Below are 13,988 nucleotides of genomic sequence, written 5' to 3'. Positions count from 1 at the left end.
TAATATTAGTGACAATATGATCAAACTGATCAACCGTAACATCCTGCTCCACATATGCTTGCTCAAGCAACTTCTACAATTCCTCTCTGTGCGCTTCGGAATTCATCAATAAAGATAAGACAAAGATCTTGGATGGTGTTTGAAGCAGCTGCTCCATCATATTGAACTCACTTTTCTTAATTAATCGGAGAACCTCATCAGTATAATCCTTAACCTTCAACCCGCTGGATTCACCAGACTAACAAGTTGGAGCGTTAGCAGGATTAACCACAGGAACATCCTCCTTCTTACCAACCACAACATCCTCCCCAACCTTCGGAGATACTGGGCCAAGTTTACGGAGTTGTTTGAAAAACCATTTTTCTAAGCTATGACAGTTGAAACGACCATAATTGTACTTTTCAAACCGCCACAATTATCCTAATTTTTTGTAGTTATACATGCAACAATCATTGGGTTCCAAGACACAAAAACCACCTTAGTTTATCAACTAAAGAAAATTATATATGGTTTAAAACAGGTGCCTCATGCATGGTATGAAAAGTCTACACCAAGCTCTTGGTTTACACCATTATCATGGTATGGGACAAGAGCGGTAAATGTGCTTGAATGCCATTAAGGGTCATAATTATGGATATTTGTCCATTAGGAAATGTGCTTGAATGCCATTAAGGATCATAATCATGGATATTTTTCCATTATGGGATTTATGAAACATGTTTAGACATGTTGACGTCGTAACAATAAATATTAATAAAGGTATGTTTGGGGTATCTCGACCCTGGACGCTTTATACCACTTATCGTGATCCTTCGTATAGTTCTAATTTTTGTTTCTTGCATTATCCCACTCGTTAACCACTATGAAATATCTGGGATGTACATAGTCCTTTAAGCATGAGATTCGAACGGATGAAACACTTAAGAAAATGTCGTTTTGACGCCAATTCTCAAAAGTGGGTCATGACATGCTTTGTAATTATTATAACTATCTCGCCCAAATGACCGGGATGAAATACACATGATGTACACATCACGATCATATCCCGTCAAATATTTATGCAAAAAACATTATTGTACTTTTCATGTGTGAGACCGGTCAAGGTTTATTTTTAGCCTCCATTAAGAATGATTAATGAGGACCTTGTTAGGTTGTAGATGGATATCATTTAATATTAACCAATTCATTTTTATGGTTATGGTTTATAAACTAAATCAAATGTCACAAAAATCAGTTTAAAATTTATAACCGATTCCAAAATGATTTTCATTTTATTCTAAATTATCTAATTTTATTTAAATTTTATTTCCTTTAAATTAATATTAATTTTTAAATTAAAATACTTAAACAACAAATTTTAGGAGGTTTTAAGAAAAAATCTATGACAACTAAAAAAAAATCAATTTTTTTTTTATAGAAAAAGTAAAAAAATAAATCTGAAACTAAAATTGAAAAAAAAATCATTTCGAAAAAATAAACTGAAAAAGAAATCTTTAAAAACAATTATTCCAAAAAATAAAATAAAAAATGAAAAGAAAATTTCAAAAAACAAAAAGGAAATTGAAAATTAAAAAATATATATTTTTTATTCTGAAATTAAAAAATATGTTTTTTTCAAAAAGAATATTTTTTTCTAAAAATACAATTTTTTTATTCTTAAAATTTGAAACAATAATCTTTTTCGAAAATTAAAAAAAATTCTAAACTTTTTTTAAAACAATTTTTTTACTAAAAATAGAAAAATTATTTTTGTACTAAGAAAAAATTAATAATTTTATTTGAAAAAAAATTCCAAATATAATTTTTTCCAAAAAAATTCCGAATATAATTTTTTTCATAAATAGAAATAAAAAATCCGATTTTTTTTTTAGATAATTCTTTTTATGAAATTTAAAAAAAATTAACTTTAAAAGAGTTTAACATATAAAAATGGTGTATAATATGTATACAATGAAACATGAAAAGAGACAAACATAAAACTTCAACAAATAACGAAATTTGGATATTCAATAACTAAATCAAATTATTATTATAGGTACAGATTTATATTTAAATAACAAAATGGATAGCTACATTTATATTTTAGCATTTGGTTTGAATTAATAATAACCAGGGTTTTTGCACACCTTTAGACCTTGCATGGGGAGCAGGGCGTATGAATGATGTCTTTTCCTTCCCCTCTGGTTCCCTTTTATACTAGCCTTCTCTAGATAAAGGAGATCAATCTCTTTTAATTGCCATGATTGTCATTAAACTATTTTATGAAGGATGTCGAAATGTCTGGGGACACCTCTTAATGATGATGAGTCTGCATGATAAATACTAGTCAATAAATATTTATTGGTGTTCTACCGATGTCGATTTCCAAACGCCCTTTCCGACCTTGCATTCGCACAAATTATTTCTTGGTCTTCCCGTATTACAAATTACCAGGGTGTACATGACCATTTTGGGTTATTCCATATACGGTCATATCCCGCTAAATAATCGGTACGAGATATTTGGGATGAACACAATCCCCCAAGTGTGAGGCTTGAAGGGGAGAAACGCTTAAGGTTATTGTCGTTCTAACTACCCATATCCGGGATGCAATATCTAGGTTGTACAAAGTCCCCCTAGCATGAGGCTCGAAGGGGCGAAGCACTTAAGGTTATTGTCGTTCTAGCCGCCCATATCCAGGATGCAATAGTTGGGATGTACATAGTCCCCTAGGCGTGAGGCTCAAAAGGCGCAGCGTTTAAAGTTACTGTTGTTCTAATCGTCCATATTTATGATGCAATATCCAAGATGTACAGAGTCCCCTCAAGTGTGAGGCTCGAATGAGGGATGTATAATGATGCATGTAAGGGTGAGGTGCTTAAGCTTTGACTTGCGTCTGCCTTCTGATGCGCCAATGTGAATTAGGGTTCTTGTTATAGGCAAGCCTCGTGGTTTTGCGACCTTGGTGTTAGTCTCGGGGGACACGACAGTGGGTGAGAAGAGCTTGATGGGTTCATACTTTGTGCTGTTAGGAGATCTTTGAGTTTACGCGCAGAGATCTTGAGATATTTGGCTTTAGCGCTGTTTAAAAGCCTTATTGTTTAAGCACGGAGAGCCTAATGGGTTCACATGGCCTTCCCATGTGGGGGTCTTGGGTTGTTCACGGAGAGCCATGGTGGATCACGTTGTCACCCCTCGTGGAGGTCTTCGGTTTTACCATTATTCACAAAGAGCCAAAGGATTCAGTGTGGCCGCCCCTCGTGGAGGTATTGGGTTGTTCACAGAGATCCGATAGGGGTCATGTGGCCGCACTATGTGGAGGTCTTTGGTTTAAAAATTATTCATGAAGAGCCCAAAGGATTCATGTGTCCTCCCCTTGTGGAGGTCCTTTGTTTTGCATAGAGAGCCGAGGTGTATCATGTGTCCGCCCCTTGCGGAGGTCTTTAATTTTATCATTATTCACAGAGAGCCCAAAGGGTTCACGTGGCCTCCCCTCGTGGAGGTCTTGGGTTTTTCACAAAGAGTCGCCAAGGATCATGTGGCTACCCCACGTGGAGATTTTGGGTTTTATCTTTATTTACAGATAGCCCGAAGGATTCACGTGGTCGCCCCTTATGAAGGTCTTGGATTTTCTTACGAAGAGCCCAGTGTAATCACGTGGTTTAGAGAGCCCTGAGGGTTCTGTAATTGGTTTCATAAGTGCATCCTTAGGACTTTTATGTGTGTTAAGTGTTGAAAAATAATTACAAATGTGATTAGTGAGGGGAAATCTCACATTGGTTAGGAATGTGGAGACTTAAGTATTTATAAGTGGAAGAACCCACACACCTATCATCTTAATATTTTGGCTAAATATATAGTGTGTCTCTCATAAATGTATATCGCTCTTAAAGAAAAGCCCAAAAATGTAAAATGATCCCTCATATTGAGTCCCCGGATTGACCCTAACATTAAGAAACAATTATCTACCCATTCTCATGCAACTTCTTTCGCCTCCACCGAATCATTCCATCATATGCCCAAACACGAAATAAAAATGTTGTCTAAAAATCATTGAACTTATTTTAAGTCTCACTACTTGTTAGATTTCAAAAGAACGCCACGGACCCTGAAATTCCTTTGGTAATTGAAGGAAAAAAAAAGAATCTAGCTTCGTGATCATGCTCCAATTCTTTACATGCGACGACTTGTTGATTTTTAATTGTTATGATTTATCCTATCTATATAATTTCACTGCCTAGTTTATGTCTTTGATCTCTCTATGGCAGGGTCCCTGGAAACCATAAACTGTCAAATGTGTGATCCACAGTGTCTCATCCATGGCCTATTACCTATATACATTTCTTTCCTATTATCTTTGGCAATGAAAATACCGAGATCTGCAAAATAAAATTGGTAGTCTCTACAATATGGATCACATGGATGGTTTGGATCAGTAGTTGCAACACGTAAAATAACACTAATTTAGTATCATTGACCGATGTAAACACAGTGGATAACAACCAACGACAACAAAATAAATATTGTTGGTTAAAATAGCAGATAACTTTATTAAATTGTTAATCACTATAACTGAAAGCAAAATCATTGCATCATCCCACTTTCCAACTCCAAATCTTACTTCATACATATCAGAGTAAAATAAAGCACTATCACAAAGGCATAATCATTAAGCTCACTATTTTTCTTATATACTAGCTTACATTTACCCTTATGGTTTGATTCCATAACTAATATATCATCATTTAGCAGAATCCTATAATCAATTCATATAAATGATTTTGTTTTTACGAAATTGGTTATATCCATAACCATATTTTAAAACCAGTTATAAACTTTTTAACCGTTTTCAATTTAAAACTAGTTTTGGACATGAAAATCCTGTTTTTAGAATTGGACATTAATTTTATTTTCAAATGATTTTTTCAATTAAAACCGATTTTGGACATTAAATTCAAATTTTAAAATTAAATTTTACACAATTTTTTTCATATTTAAGAAAATAAATGTCATAAAAACCTACCATCAGTTTAAGATAACATTGATAATATTTGTGAAGAATGACACTATAATAAAATTACAAATACATAACTCACATTTTCAATTTTTAGTACTTAAATGAGCAACAGTGGCAATAAATAATGATACTATAAATGAAATTATCTTATACCTTAACAACAACGTGACATTGGTGTTAGATTTTTTTTTTACACAAACAAATTGATATCATTTGATTAATCAACTGATGTTCAATACAAGAAGGAATCAAATGAAAACTATTACACTTAGATCAAGAATTAACCTCTTTTGTTAACAAGTGAGCAATCGAATTCGCTTGGCACCTAATAAATTTAACCTCAAAGTCGGAATAAACTTCTAATAATGATTTAATACTAGAAACAATCAAACTAAATTCTGAGTTACTGTGTCACTGTTAGCTTGGATAACTTGCACGACCAATTGGGAGTTGCTCTCAATAATAACATACTTCATTTGTAATTGAATGACTCCTATCATGGCCTCTTTAAGAGTCAATGCCTCAACTTCTATAAGGGAGTAACATCCTATATCCCAAGTTAAACCTGCCATGATAAATCCGCCGGTACAATTTCTATAACACCACCCTCTATTCGTTTTATCCCTTTGGATGTTAAACCCAACATACGCATTACACTTCATCCACCCTACCCTAGGTGGTTGCCACAAGATTTGCTCTTGGGTTTGATGCTCATTATTATTAGGTTGGAAGTTATGGGCCATGAACCAATCCTTCCAACTATGGAAAACATGTATCCCTAATTTATTCGCCTTTTCCTTCTCTTTGCTCCCCACCCACCCATTTCTATTACTCCATATCACCCATAACATAACTGTTACTTTACCTGCGACCCTCATATCCTCTTTACTACAAATATCCTGAATAATCTTACTTACCTCATTGAAGGTTTGTAATCAAAGAAGGATAACCCCACTCAACCCTGTCACATTCCAACACTGTGATAATGATACACAACCAAAGAACAAATGAAACTCATCTTCCACCTCTACTTCACATAATGGACAAATTGTAGGACATGGAACATAGTGTTGTCTCATACGCCCTCGAGTAGGAAGCTCGAGTAGGAAGGCAGCCATGAAAAATTCTCCAAAGTAAATGTTTAGTTTTCGGTGGGGCTTTAATCCTCCACAAACTACCCCAATCTCCATCGATCCTTCCTCCTCTTAGACCACTTTGATTGTCCATCCACATCTTGTACCATGTTTTTACGATATAGATGCCGAAATACTCCTATTTCCAGATCAACCCATCCTCACTAACATCTTCATATAGGGGGACTTTCTCAATATCTGTAACTACTTCATGAGTAAATAATTTCTTTATTTTCTTAACATCTTAGTGTTTACTGTTCTAAAGCATAAGATTTGCAACCTTCATAGTATACATTTCTTGGCCTCGTGGTGCACTCGCCCACCTTTTTCCTTCACTTCTCAACCAAGGCTCAGACATAACATTAATTCTACATCCATCCTCTATTCTCCATGACACCCCAGGATAAGAACCTCCGTCGCTTTCCATAAACTTCTCCAAACATAACTCGAGTTACTACCAAGATTAGCTTCAAAAAATGAAGAACAAGGGAAGTACTTAGCTTTGAAGAATCTGACCATTAAAGTTTACGGTTGCATCATGATATGCCACCCTTGATTCGCCGTCATAGCCATGTTAAAAGCCTTAAAATTCAGAAAACCCATACACCTTCATTCTTAGGACAAGTCAATTTATCCCACGCCATCCATCTGATACCCTTATTGGTATTGCCTCCCCCACTAGAATGAATTCAATATTTTCTCAATATCATTCACTGTGGAATCAGGTAAGATAAAAAGACTCATCACATAAGAGGGAATAGCTTGCAAAACTGATTTGATCATAACTTCTTTGCCAGCCCTGGAGAACGAACAACCTCTCCAAGAATTAATTCTCTTATGAATACGGTCCTTAATGAAGGCAAATGTCTCATTTTATCTTCTACCAATCATTGAGGGCAATCCCAAATAAGTACTCGTACCAAGCACATGCCGAACATCCATCAGCTGAGAGATATCTTCTTGAGGTGGAATACGAATGTTTCTACTAAAAACACCTCTGATTTAGTCAGGTTAATTTCTTAGTCCGACGCTTCTTCATATACTCGAAGAATCTCCATAAGGTGTCTTGCCTCAGATAGATTAGCCATGCAAAAAAGAAAACAATCGTCAGCAAAAAGTAGATGGGACACCATTGGTGCCCCTCTACATATCTGAATACCATGTATGTCTCCTCTGGCCATTTCTCTATTAATGAGAGATGAAAGTCCTTCCGCTAAGTATAAACAAGTATGGCGAAAGCGGTTCTCCTTGTCTTAATCCCCTCCCTGGATGAATTGTCTCGACTCTATCAGAATTAACCAAAATAGAATAATGCACCGAAGTAACACAAATCGTCACCCAATGAATCCATTTATTATCAAAACTCATCCGACCTAACACCCCCCTTAAAAAAACTCCAATCCACCCGATCATACGCTTTTCTAATTTCAATCTTAAGTGCCAACTCTCCTTTATTAACTCTTGTCTTACGCTTCAAGGCATGAATAATCTCAATTGTTATCATTGCATTGTCAAGGATTATCTTCCTTCAATAAAAGTTGATTGTTCCTCTACACACATTTGGATAAGCAATCCTTCAACCTATTTGTTAGCAGCTTAGACACAATTTTATACACGACATTGCACAACGAAATAAGACGCATATCCTTTATAGAATGAGGGTTCTCACACTTTGGAATAAGGCAAATATTAGTGTCATTGAAAATGGAAGAGAAGAAACCTCTCTCCATCCAGTTGGACACAGCACTATAGATATTATCACCACACATATCCCAGAAATGTTGATAAAAAGTCAGATTAAATCCATCTGGTCCTGGCAATTTATTCGGATGCATTTGAACCAAAGCTTCATACAAATCCTCCTTCTTTATAAGCGTCATCCGCTTTTATTGCCTGCCTATGCTATTCTCTGATGAATAAGAGACAATATTGGTTCATGATTTCCTACTTTCTCAATAAACAACTTACTGAAGTACTCCTTAGCCACTTCACACAAACCTGTTTGATCTTTAATCTCCACCTATTCCTCATTCTCAAGCCCATAAATTTTTTTAAACTTTCTTCTCGCCATAGCGGACATGTGGAAAAGCTTCATGTTAAGATCATCGTCCTTAAGCCAGTGCATTTTTGCATGCTGCTTCCAAAATGCTTCCTCCTGATTAATGACTTTTTGATGTCGACGTTGTGCCTCAACAAATCTATCCACACTCGCCGGTTCATGATAGTTACGATACCTCTCCATCTCCTTGATACTCTCTAATATCTCCTATTTATGTTTCCTTTGGTTCTATTTACTCCACCTTTTCAGCTCCTCAAAACAGCCCTCTATTATGTCTATAAACTCGAGATCTCTCTCCAGAGCCCACCCGACTTTCATAACATCTTCTATATCATCTTCTAACAACCAGTTGTTCTCAAATTTAAAACAATATATGTAGCAGCTCTTATGAATCGGGTCACACTGAAGTAAAATAGGAGTATGGTCGGAGTGAGACTATAATAGGTTACAAAGACGAACATTTGGAAACATAGTTAACCACTCAGTATTGCTCATGGCACTGTCAAGTCTTTCTTCCACCACATGAGGGGTGCCTATACTCTTAATCCATATAAAATGATGGCACTCTAATCTGATGTCGGTAAGGTCACAATCTCCCACTGCATTACAAAAACCCACGCATAACTAGTTCGGGTGAGGGTGGATTCCTTGCTTGTCTTCCTGGGATAACAAGTCGTTAAATTCGCCGATAATGCACCAAGGTAATGTCGATGTCACGAAGTTCACTTAGCAAGTCCTAGACCTGTTTTCTTCTGCTTCTTTTCGGATAACCATAATAGCACGTGAACCGCCATTGACCTTTCTCATCATCCTCTATCACGAGGTTCACAAATTTACGAGAGTAATTTAATACCCTACCGTTGATATTATTCGTCCATATCACTGCAAGTCCTCCACTTCTTCCTTCGACCTCCACCGTAAGACATGCATCGTATTTAAGTGAAACTCTCACACTCTCCATCTTCCTCGATGTTGCTAACGTTTTCGACCGGAAACGAATATCTAGTTTGTATCCCTGAGAAAGGTTACGTAAGTTAGGAATTGCACTCAGGCCGCTCAATTCTTGACAATTCCAACTTAACACGATCATTGGTCTTGGCAATCCTGGCTGCCAGGACTTGCCGATAAAAAAATTCAGCTTGTGTTGTACAAAAAAATAGAATTAACAGATGATTAACAACTATTAATGTAAAACTTTTGTATCCTGCAATTCTAAATCTTGTACCATATCACTTTATTTTACTAGAGATGACATCCCACTTTCACATTGGTTATAAGCACAAGCAAGTATAAGACATATGAGTACCAGTTAAATCCATAGTTCAAAATAGTTAATGAAAATTTAACAGGGGTGGAGATAGCATAAATAACAACAAACTTGACTAAATTTTTATCATCAAAATGGCATGAAGAATATATGCTCTTTTACTCCATTGTATAGTTTCGAACAGTTCATGAAACTAAAAATGGTTATAGAGATGCATATTGAATACATTCCCCCTATGTTCCTGTGTCTTAACACATTCCCCATATCAGTGTATGCCTCTTTACCATATTGCATATTTAATCAAACATCTAAAATAAATACATAGACAAATTACATAGTTCAACACATAAAAATATTTGTTATTTTAGAAAATCTTATGAGCACCTAATCTCAATGTTTAACTTTGCAAAATACATTTAGCTGCTAAAGCATGGGCAACAAACAACCGTTTAGATTTTAGGAAGCTAATAATTTCTTCCCTGTAATTATTAAAACCATGTGGCCCTTATTCTAAACAAATTTTTCTTAGATTGAATTGAGCAAAGGCACCGACTCTAGAGCATCCATGTTTTAAATTCAAGGACGTTGGCGTTGGATTTGTTGGATCATGAGGAGGAGCATCAACATTGGGCTAAGAGAAACACACAAGTGAGCGAGACACTACATATTCATCCAAAACCATAAGGTGATAGGTGTGTGGTTTCTCCCACTTATAAATGCTCAAAACTCCATATTTATAACCAATGTGGAACTCCAACTCATACTTGACTTATTATTCTTAACACCTCCTTCAAATGTGATTCCACAATGATACCCTTTAAGTTGAAGCTCTTTTGTCCACATATACTTGTACCGCCGTTGACATCTCTTCCTGGGCATTTCGATTTCAATGAGACACATCTTCCTGGACATTTTGATACAAGTAAGTCATTCCCTTTATTCGAACCAAAGGCTCATGATACCATTTGTTAGTGAACAAGAGGAAGAAGATGAAAATGATGAAGATGGAAGAGAGAGAAGAGAGAGAAAAGTTTTTAACGAACTCTAATAGAAAATTAGAATTCTCTTATAGGTCAAAATCTATTAAAAACTAAAACTACATTTGGTTTATATACTAATCAAAGCAAAATGAAAATTCAAATGCAAGCTAAATCAAACTTAAATGAAATTGAAAATGAATTACAATCTAACAACACCCTTAATTCATATTCAGCCACTACGCCAAAAATGACTTTTAACAGCGCATCTTAGACAGCGCTTTTAAAAGAAAGCGCTGTCTAAGGTTAAAATTAAAATAAAACACGGAAAATGTTCCAAAAAAATAATGAAAGCGCTGTCTAAGGGGGGGTCTTAGACAGCGCTTTCTAAAAGCGCTGTCTAAGACCCCCCCTTAGACAGCGCTTTTAGAAAGCGCTTTTAAATATAGACCTTAGTCAGCGCTTTTGATAAAGCGCTGTCTAAAGTCTTTAAATTAAAAAAAAAATTAAAACCAAAAGCGCTGTCTAAGGGGGGGTTTAGAAAGCGCTTTTGGAAAGCGCTGTCTAAGGCATACCTTAGAAAGCGCTTTCCACAACATACCATCGCCATTTAAGAAAAACTAAATTTGAATTTCATGACATACATACATGAATCACATGACAAATTTGCACATGGATATGTTTACATAAGGTCATCACATGGTTTGTTCACATACTCGTCATACTACATTCCACATTTTGTCCCCAATTCATTTGGAAAATTCAAATAAAATAAAAATTGAACTTCAACAAGATTAACAAGAACTGAATATTAATACATTTGAATTTCCATTACAATTTGAGAATTACAACTTGCGCATGGACCACTAACAAACCATGCACGGTTTGCATCCCTATCCCACAAAATCCCTCAAATTCCTTCTCAAATTTCCACCTTGCACGTGATCATAACAGACTCACAATTCCCTCATTTTCCTCACACGACTCATCACACAAACTAAAAAAAAAAACATTAAAAACAACCGTATCACTCTCCTCTCCCTCTATCTCAAGTCCGTTTTACCCAATTTCTAACGTAGAGACCAAATAGAGCAGATAAATGTAAGAACCCTAAAACGAAAATCAACAATTAAACGCTGCTCAAGAGGAATCTGAGCCCAAGATGTCGGGGCTTTGATTCCTCGTGCCTCGGGCTACATGGTGGTAACGCACAATGGAAGAAAAAAGCTTACCTAGGAGGCGGCGCGGTGCTCCGTTGCGAGTCGAATTTGAAGGTAAAGATGAACTCAGGTATGCCTTCTACTCCTTCTTCGGTCCTCTCTTCTTCCTCTGCTATCTTCTTATCTTCTTTAGTCTGTAGGAGGTGTTGCTTGCTGCATTGTTGTTGTTCTTGTTCAATGCCACGTGAGTGTAGAGTATGGGGATTAGGATGTAACTGAATGGGGCAAATTAGGGCAATGATTATTGACAGTTAGGGCAGAGTTAGCAACTAACTGAATTACATGGAGAAATTTGTTATGATGCTTAACAAAGTTAGAACATTTTGTTAAAGTCAGTCGGGTTAGTTAGATTCAATTAACTTATGTTAAAAAAACGGTTAGGAATCAAGTATTTAGTTGAATTTTATTAACTGTTAGTTTGTTTGTTGGATTCTGTTAGGTTAGTATGCTTGTTGTCAACTCTGTTAGGATAGTTACTTAACTAATCTAGAGGTTAGTAGGAACATAATTGGTTAGTTAACTCATGTTTGAATGTCCTTTTGGAATGATGTTAATAGTGATGAACTGAAATGACTTTTGGGCTAGTTAAATGTGATACTGGTTTGGAAATCAATTGTTATAAATTGCCTTGAATTAGTTGATATTGGAGTGTGTTCAAACTTAGTCATGGTTAGTGATTGTTAGAGGTTGTGAACTGACTAAAATTGTATGTTAATGTATGAAATGTGTGGTATAGTTATTTGCTTGGAAACTAATTGTGTTAAGGCACCTGAATTGAACTGCCCTTGTTAGTTCGTGAGAAAAGTGATTGGTGCTTGAAATGTTAGTTATGTTTGATGTTAGAGATGCATGATATGCTATCTATAGTAATGTTTGGCATTTTTAAATCATGCAGGCCATGCTTGAGAAGATCATCACTTTGACAATGGCATTGCAACTAAGTTGATTCTGGATTGTTGTCAGCAGGTATATTAGAAACAAAACTCAGCTGGTGGTTGTTATGTGTTAACCTGAATGGGAACTGTTAGTTCTGTTAGCTGCTCAATTGTTAGAGTGAGATTAATTTTTGTTGAAGTTACTTAAGGCATAGCCGTCATGTTAGAATGTCGATGCATTAGTTAAATCCAGTTGTGGCTTCCATTGCTAAATGGTTAGCTTTGGGTAGAAACTTGCTACTAGTGTTAGTTAATCAAGTCAAGTTAATGTTTGAACAAAAAACTAGCTCTGATGAAAAGTATGATTAAAATGTTGTCAATGCACCTAATTTTGTTATTCAAATTGGCTACGAATGTCTATGCTAGGAACTTGAGGGATTGACTTATGAATTGTGATGAATTGCTTGATTTGTATTATGCTAACTGAATGAGGTCTGTTATGAGAATGTTTGTTAGTGTTATGAAATTAGTCAATTAGATATTATCTCTGTTATGAGATGTTGCATTATGCCATGCTTGAATTGGTTTGATTTAGGATGAAGTTAATTGTTAGTGGCTTAAGGCTGTTAACTTGCTTTTTGACAGTGCCTGTGTATTAATCTGTCATGCTTGAAGTTGAATGAAGGCTGATGTTGTTTAATTGTTGCAGGGATGTTACAAGCTTAGAATGACATGGTGAGGGAAGTTGGCATGAGACTTTTGGCATGAAGATGACGAATGCTTGGAGGCAAAGTGGGAATCATGAAGTTTGGTCATGGATATTGATGGAATGGAGTTTGGACATGAAACTTGATAATGCAACCTGGGGATTAGGATGCTTATAGGTTTAGAGAAATGCTACCGGATGATACCGTTTAATACTGGGTTAGCATTTCATTCTAAATTCATCTATTATAATTATTTTCCAAGTTACCATCTAACATTTGCCTAATCATTACAGTGGACATTGGTTGTTGCTCGCAATCAATCCTATCCGAGAAATTGTGTATTATCTTGACTCGTTAGGAAATGATTGGACAACATACCCGGATATGAAGGTCCTAATTGACACGTAAGTGAGAATGTTCAAAATTTTTCTTAGTTTATGTGAATTGTTCTAATTGCTTCATTTTTATTTTATTAGCGTCCTACAAGCTTTTCGGGCCCAACGAGATATCCAAACCTCAAGGAGGGGCGCCAACTCCATTACATGGATTAAAGTGGCGGTATATTTTTAATTATCACATTTTTTATTATATTAGTGATGACACTTGATAAAACTTAGGATTTATAATCCATATTTTTTTTTCATATGTAGTGTCCTCAACAACGTAATCAAATAGATTGCGGGTATTTCATGTTGAGGTTTATGCGAGATACTCTTGCTTTGGGCCGATTAAAGATTCCCACCGATGTATGTAT

At 35.7% G+C, this 13,988-nt stretch overlaps 1 long non-coding RNA gene across 1 annotated transcript; it reads left to right on the top strand.

Moving 5' to 3' along the window:
- The first annotated feature begins 11,281 nt into the window (after positions 1-11,281).
- LOC127083329 (uncharacterized) lies at positions 11,282-13,633 on the top strand. The gene is made up of 4 exons (XR_007788390.1): positions 11,282-11,722; positions 12,548-12,618; positions 13,237-13,451; positions 13,528-13,633. It is a non-coding gene; the product is annotated as an uncharacterized LOC127083329 (long non-coding RNA).
- The last annotated feature ends 355 nt before the right edge of the window (positions 13,634-13,988 follow it).

Source organism: Lathyrus oleraceus, chromosome 5, assembly GCF_024323335.1.
Source record: "Lathyrus oleraceus cultivar Zhongwan6 chromosome 5, CAAS_Psat_ZW6_1.0, whole genome shotgun sequence".
In the NCBI taxonomy this organism is placed as follows: domain Eukaryota; kingdom Viridiplantae; phylum Streptophyta; class Magnoliopsida; order Fabales; family Fabaceae; genus Lathyrus; species Lathyrus oleraceus.
The sequence above is the reverse complement of the archived record's forward strand: the minus strand, read 5'-3'. Positions and strand labels throughout refer to the sequence as shown.